The 7500-nt window shown below is 42.0% G+C and overlaps 1 protein-coding gene across 3 annotated transcripts in view; it reads left to right on the plus strand.

The window, feature by feature from the left end:
- LOC135108566 (RING finger protein 207-like) overlaps positions 1 to 7500 on the plus strand; it is a 114185-nt gene that overhangs the window by 92939 nt on the left and 13746 nt on the right. The window lies entirely within an intron of this gene.

Raw genomic sequence — 7500 nt, forward strand, 5'->3', positions numbered from 1 at the left:
ATACCACCACCACCACCACCACCACCACCACCACCACCACTACTACTACTACTATTACTACTACTACTGCTAACTTTACTTCTATCTTCGCATTTCTCTATAGCTTCTATTTCATCCACCACTTTCATTCAGTCTCTTTCTTTCTTTCCTTCCTTTCTTTCCTCCTGTATTTTTCCTCTTGTTTTTTCCCTCATGGCTCTGCATAAAGATTAGAGAGAGAATGTGAGGGAGCTTTAATTTCTCCTAATGGGGTCTCTTTTTTTTTTTTTTTTTTTACTTTTTTCCCTCCTCCCCCTTAAATTCTCGGTTTTTTTTTCTTTCCTTCCTTTCCTCTTTTTTTCTTTCCTTCTTTTCGTGGAAGACTGAAGTATTAAGATCTTCCTGCTTTATTAATTATCTTCTTCTTCTTCTTTTCCTCGTTTCTCCCCTTCCTGTCTTATTTTTTACTTCTCTATTCCTTTTTTTTTTCCTCCTCCTCCTCCTCCTCCTCGTCCTCCTCCTTCTCGCCCTCCACTCAACAAATATCAGCACAGGAAGAGAAGGAGGAGGAGGAGGAGGAGGCAAGTGAAACTAACGGCTCCCTCATCTTTTCCTCCTCCTCCTCCTCCTCCTCTCCCTTTTGCAACTCTTTATTCCTTTCCTCCTTGTCGCTTTCGTTTCATCTCATCGGTCCTTCGTTCGCTTCCACTGATCGTTCCCTCTTCATCACGCTTCACGCAAGGAAGTTTCACAATATACAGACTAAGACTTACTAACAGCTATCATCGAGCTTTAATTAAACTTCTTATGCAATCATTCCAAGAGTTGAATTAGCGTGTGTTTGAATTTCATTACGGTAGAAGATGGTAAGAGATGAAACTTCCTTCCTCTAACAGATTGTCTTCAGCCTCTCTCTTTTCGCCCTCAACAACTCTTCTCTAACTGACTGTCTTAAGCCTCTCTCTCTCTCTCTCTCTCTCTCTCTCTCTCTCTCTCTCTCTCTCTCTCTCTCTCTCTCTCTCTCTCTCTCTCTCTCTCATCTCAACTCCTCTAATTGACTGTCTTAAGCCTCTCTCTTTTCCATCTCAACTCCTCTCCTCTGACTGTCTTACTTCAGCTTCTCTCTCTTCCCCGCATTGCTGCATCTTTTACTATCTTCTATACCTACTCTCACCCCAAATGCTCTAATGATTTTTCTAACCACTTGCCTCTCCTCCTCCCGCGGCCTCGCTGCACAACACTCTACTTTCTCTTACCTTTATTTTATCCCTCCCTCCCAAATGCAAGAGTCAACCAGTATTCTCAAATTTTCATCTTTTTACTCATAAACTCTGGAACTACCTAGCTGCTTCTGTATTTCCTCGTGCCTATGATTCAGACTCCTTCAAGCGGTAGATTTCAAGATTTTCTCCTCACAATTTTGGTTATTCCTTTTTACTGTTCCCCTTTGGGACTGGCATCTTCAATGAGACATTTTTTAGCCTTTTTTGTTGACCTTTGCCAGAATCCCTTTTACATAAAAAAGAAAAGACGAACTGCAGTAGTGTATGTAGTAAAAGCAGTGTGTAGTAGTAGTGTGAGAGAGAGAATTAAGACAGTCTGGCAGATGGAAGGAGTAAATGAATAGACAGGGCCTACTAATTTCTTACGGTGTTTCCCTTATGTTCTTATGTGTCTGTCTTCTTTTGTGTTAAAACCTCTCTCTCTCTCTCTCTCTCTCTCTCTCTCTCTCTCTCTCTCTCTCTCTCTCTCTCTCTCTCTCTCTCTCTCAATTTGAGTTAGTTTCATTCCCTAACATATAATATTTTCTTCTCCTCTTCCTCCCCCTCCATTTTTCTTTCTCCTTCATCTGTGTCCTTGGCAGTACAAGGTTTTCTCTCTCTCTCTCTCTCTCTCTCTCTCTCTCTCTCTCTCTCTCTCTCTCTCTCTCTCTCTCTCTCTCTCTCTCTCTCTCTCTCTCTCTCTCTCTCTCTCTCTCTCTCTCTCTCTCTCTCTCTCTCTCTGCAAATTCTTCCACCTCCTTTTTTCCCAACCTTCATTGCATTCATCCTCATATTTCTTTCTATGAACCGATAATCATTCCTTTCTCTCTCTCTCTCTCTCTCTCTCTCTCTCTCTCTCTCTCTCTCTCTCTCTCTCTCTCTCTCTCTCTCTCTCTCTCTCTCTCTCTCTCTCTCTCTCTCTCTCTCTCTAACGACTTAGGCCCTCCCTGAAGGAAAGTGCGAGAATGGAAAAGGAAGAGAAGAAAAGGAGTATGGGAAAGAAAAGGAGGGGGGAGGAGGAGGAGTTGGAGGAGGAGGAGCTGGAGGAGGAATACAAAGGAATACAAATAAACAAAGCTGAGTGCGATAACGAAAAAAATATTACGTTAACCGATATATCGATAATGATACCCTTATCGGCGATGCCCGGTGACCGATAACCGATAAATCGATAAATACAAAATTCCGAGATAATGCAATTATTATATAACTGCCACCAAAAAAAATTGCTAATATATATATATATATATATATATATATATATATATATAGAGAGAGAGAGAGAGAGAGAGAGAGAGAGAGAGAGAGAGAGAGAGAGAGAGAGAGAGAGAGAGAGAGAGAGAGAGAGAGCGGAAGGGAGGCAGGAGGTATTGTAGTGGGGCTAGAGTGGAAGGAACAGCAGCCAATCAGGAGTTAGCCTCGAGCGATGTCACTGCAAGGGGAGGAACTAGCCTTCCCAAGACGGAATCTCGACTACTTTTCGGATTTGCTGGGCGTTCGAGAGAATGTTTTTGAGAAGACAAGATCGGGGCCCGCACTTTTTTTTCAGTGTAAGTTTGGTTACCAGTTCTGATCTAGGTATCTAATTCTTCCAAGGCACGCGCGTCTCGCCCCTGTGCTAAACTGGAACCAAAAACTAAAATTATTGATTATCCCTTGTTTCTAACCAAAAGTATCGGTGATACCGATGAATCGATTACGCGGGAAAAATAATTATCGGATAACCGGTAACCCGATATCGTTATCGATAGATTATAGCGATAATTCATCGCGATAATGCCCACCTATGCAAATGAAGACCGAACAGCAACAGCTTCTGAGGTCCTTACTAGGTTGTCTGGGTAATTATTCTACTCCATTAGAGGGAAAGACAGGAGATCACAAGAGAAGGCTCCTCGCCACCCCTTCCCTCCCCCATACCTCCAGCCGAAGCTGGCCGAAAAATGAAATTGGTATTATGTTGTATAGAAAAAAATAACAGAATTTGAGAGGAAAGTAAGAAAGAGATGATGCCTATACTTCTTCCACATATGATCTACATACAATCCTGATATTTGTGTCATCTGATGAGGCGCTTCCTTTACCTAAAATTTGATTGAGTGGGATATATTTTTACTAAATTTCTATTGCGATGGGTTAGTTGCCCTGCAAGGACTCAATTCCTTTTACCATTATTGTGACGGGGTCAGCAGCAAGTCACCGAGGAACCTAGCCATCACTAAGATCTCTTCAGTCCGATTAATTTTCTTTGTTGTAAAGTAGCAGGAGGAAGCAGTAGTCACCTGCCGAAACGATAATTACTCCCAGTGAGGTCTAAAGCACTGGATCAGGGGGTGCTGGAGGAGGCAGTAGTCACCTGTCGAAACGATAATTAATCCCAGTGAGGTCTAAAGCACTGGATCAGGGGGTGCTGTGAACCCAGCTGTGACCTCACTGAACGTTTCCCTTTGTGTCTCACAACACAAGGGGGCAGTCACAGCCTTCCCTTCTTCCACACAAAATTACAAGCACCTAATAACACACACACCCTTCACTCAAAATTTCAAAATTCACCAGCCTCGGAGTCCTCATCTGGGGAGGGGACCACAAATGTCCCCAGGTCAGACTGCCCTTCTGATGACAACCCTAAGTGTCTTGACACACCCCTTAACTTTTTCTTCATTAACTTCTGTAACATTCGTGGTCTAAGATCTCATTTTCAATCTGTAGAACACCACCTCTCCTCTTCTAAACCTCGTCTTCTTTTCCTCACTGAAACTCAGGTGTCTGAGGCAACTGACAGTAGCCCCTTTTCTGTTCCCTCCTACTTTTTCTATCCTCATTTTCGATCCAAAGCTGGATGTTACGTTTATGTGCGCAACGACTTAACCCGCTCTCGTGCCCACGCTCTTGATTCTTCAGAGTTTTCCACCATCTGGCTACGACTACAGTCACTCTCAAACTAAATTTATCAGTGCTGTATACCTCTCACCTAACTCCTCTGACTATAAGAAATTCTTTGACTACTTAACTTCCAAAGTGGAGCACATTCTGACTCTCTTCCCTTTTGTAGAGATCTCCATTCTTAGAGACTTCAATGTTCACCACCAGCTTTGCCTTTTCTCTCCCTTCACTGACCATCCTGGTGAACTAGCCTTCAACTTTGCTATCCTCCACGACCTAGAGCAATTGGTGCAACACCCTACTCGTATACCTGACCGTCTTGGAGATACGCCCAACATTCTTAACCTTTTCCTGACCTCTAATCCTGCTTATGCTGTCACCCTCTCTTCTCCGTTGGGCTCCTCCAATCACAATCTCATATCTTTATCTTGTCCTATTGCTCCAATCCCTCCTCAGGATTCCCCTAAGAGAAGGTGCCTCTGCTAGTTGGGAGATCTGAGGTGGCATTTTGTTGATTTTCCTTGGAATGACTACTGCTTCCGTGTCAGAGACCAGTCTTTGTGTGCCGAGCGCATAACAGAGGTGATAGTGTCTAGCATGGAGGCGTACATTCCTCACTCTTTTTCTCGACCTAAACTTTCCAAACCTTGGTTTAACACGGCTTGTTCTCGTGCTATACATGATAGAGAGGTGGCCCAGAAAAGGTATCTAAGCCTTCCATCACCAGAATCTCATGCACTTCATATTTCTGCCCGGAACCATGCCACCTCTGTTCTCCAACTAGCCAAAAAATCCTTCATTAACAGAAAGTGTCAAAATCTTTCAAGACCTAACTCCCCTTCTTCTGGCATCTAGCCAAAAATATCTCCAATAACTTTGCTTCTTCTTCTTTCCCTCCTTTATTTCAACCAGATGGCACCACTGTTATCACATCTATTTCTAAAGCTGAACTCTTCGCTCAAACCTTTGCTAAAAACTCTACCTTGGACGATTCTGGGCTTATTCCTCCCTCTCCACCCTCTGACTACTTCATGTTACCTATTAAAATTCTTCGCAATGATGTTTCCATGCCCTCGCTGGCCTAAACCCTCGGAAGGCTTATGGACCTGATGGGGTCCCTCTTATTTTTCGCCAAAACTGTGCCTCCGTGCTTGCACCTTGCCTAGTCAAACTCTTTCAGCTCTGTCTGTCAACATCTACCTTTCCTTCTTGCTGGAAGTTTGCCTATATTTAGCCTGTTCCTAAAAAAGGTGACCGTTCTAATCTCTCAAACTACCATCCTACTGCTTTAATTTCCTGCCTATCTAAAGTTTTTGAATCTATCCTCAACAGGAAGATTCTTAAACATCTATCACTTCACTTCCTTCTATCTGATCGCCAATATGGGTTCCGTCAAGGCCGCTCTACTGGCGATCTTCATCAATCATCTTCATCAATGAACTTCTAAAACCAAAACTTCCTATTCACTCCTACGCTGATGATACCACCCTGCACTTTCCCACGTCTTTTCATAGACGTCCAACCCTTCAGAAAGTAAACATTTCATGCAGGGAAGCCACAGAACGCCGGACTTCTGATCTTTCTAAAATTTCTGATTGGGGCAGAGCAAACTTGGTATTGTTGAATACCTCAAAAACTCAATTCCTCTATCTATCAACTCGACACAACCTTATAGAAAACTATCCCCTCTTCTTCAATGGCACTCAACTGTCCCCCTCTTCTACACTGAACATCCTCGGTCTGTCCTTTACTTATAATCTGAAACTTCACATCTCATCTCTATCTAAAACAGCTTCTATGAAGCTGGGCGTTCTGAGACGTCTCCGCCAGTTTTTCTCACCCCCCCCAGCTGCTAACTCTGTACAAGGGCCTTTTCCGTCCATGTATGGAGTATGCTTCATATGTCTAGGGGATTCCACTAGGGGGTTACCGCTCTTCTAGACAGGGTGGAATCAAAAGCTTTTCGTCTCATCAACTCTTCTCCTCTAACTGTCTTCAGCCTCTCTCTCTCATCGCCGCAATGTTGCATCTCTAGTTATGTTCTACCGCTGTTTTCATGCTAACTGCTCTTTTGATCCTGCTAACTGCATGCCTCCCCTTCTTCCGCAGCCTCGCTGCTCAAGACTTTCTTCTTTCTCTCACCCCTATTCTATCCACCTCTCTAATGCAAGAGTTAACCAGTATTCTGAATCATTCATCTCTTTCTCTGGTAAACTCTGGAACTCACTGCCTGCTCCTGTATTTCCACCTTCCTATGACTTGAATTCCTTCAAGAGGGAGGTTTCAAGACATCCTCAATTTTTTATTACCGCTTTGGACCCTTTTCTGGGACTGGCATTTCAATGTTTTTTTTTTTTTATTGTATTTTTGTTGCCCTTGGCCAGTGTCCCTCCTACATAAAAAAAAAATAAATAAAAATTTGTTTTTCTTCCTTAACAAAATATATCCCCCTCAGATGACGGACAGTATAGAGTGAACGTGTTCATTATTCAGACATGAATAATAACAACCGGGGACTAGTTTCTAGATACTTGTCAAGACGGGTTTTAAATGAATCCACAGTATTTGAATTAATGACGCTTGATGGAAGAGAATTTCAGATATTCATTGCGTCTAAAGAAAAATGTTTGACTTCATTTGTTTGAAATCGCTTACCTTTTAACTTGAAGCCATTTTTTATTGTAACATTTAGATATAGTTCTTTAAGACGTTCCTGGGATCATTTTTGTTACTCTGCGTTGTATTTTTTTCTAATTTCTTTTTTTCTTTTGTAATAAAGTAACCAAAATTAACATTATATTCAAAACAAGGACGTACAAATGAATTATACAAGATCAGGATTATTTTCTGATTTGAAAGTGAAAGATCTTCCTATGAAGCCTATTAATTTTCTGGCAATTTTAATGACTTCGGTGAAAATGTTTCCTTGTTTTAGGAATTGTTGACACTAAAATTCCCAGATCTTTTTCAGCATCCACACTTTTCATTGAGGTATTACCCATTTTGTAATTTTCTTGTGGGTTAGCATTTATCAAAATTAAAGTCCATATACCACATTTCAGACCATTCAGTGAGAGTCTCTGTCATTTTGCAAAATTTGACGTTGGGTTGGTGAGTCAGCCTTGGTAGCAATCCTAGTATCATCTGCGAATTTTGATAAATTACTTATGATCCCTTCATCTATGCCATTGATAAATATTATGAAGACTATCTTCCTAAGACTGATCCTTGGGGAACGCCACTATTTACATTTATTCAACTTGAATATTTGCCGTTAATTACTACTCGCTGCCTGCGGTCTGTCAACCAATCCTCTATCCACGCGGCGAGGTTACCTGGTAGGCCGCGAGCTTTTAATTTATTCATGAAATCAAAA

Source organism: Scylla paramamosain, chromosome 17 (assembly GCF_035594125.1).
Source record: "Scylla paramamosain isolate STU-SP2022 chromosome 17, ASM3559412v1, whole genome shotgun sequence".
NCBI lineage: Eukaryota > Metazoa > Arthropoda > Malacostraca > Decapoda > Portunidae > Scylla > Scylla paramamosain.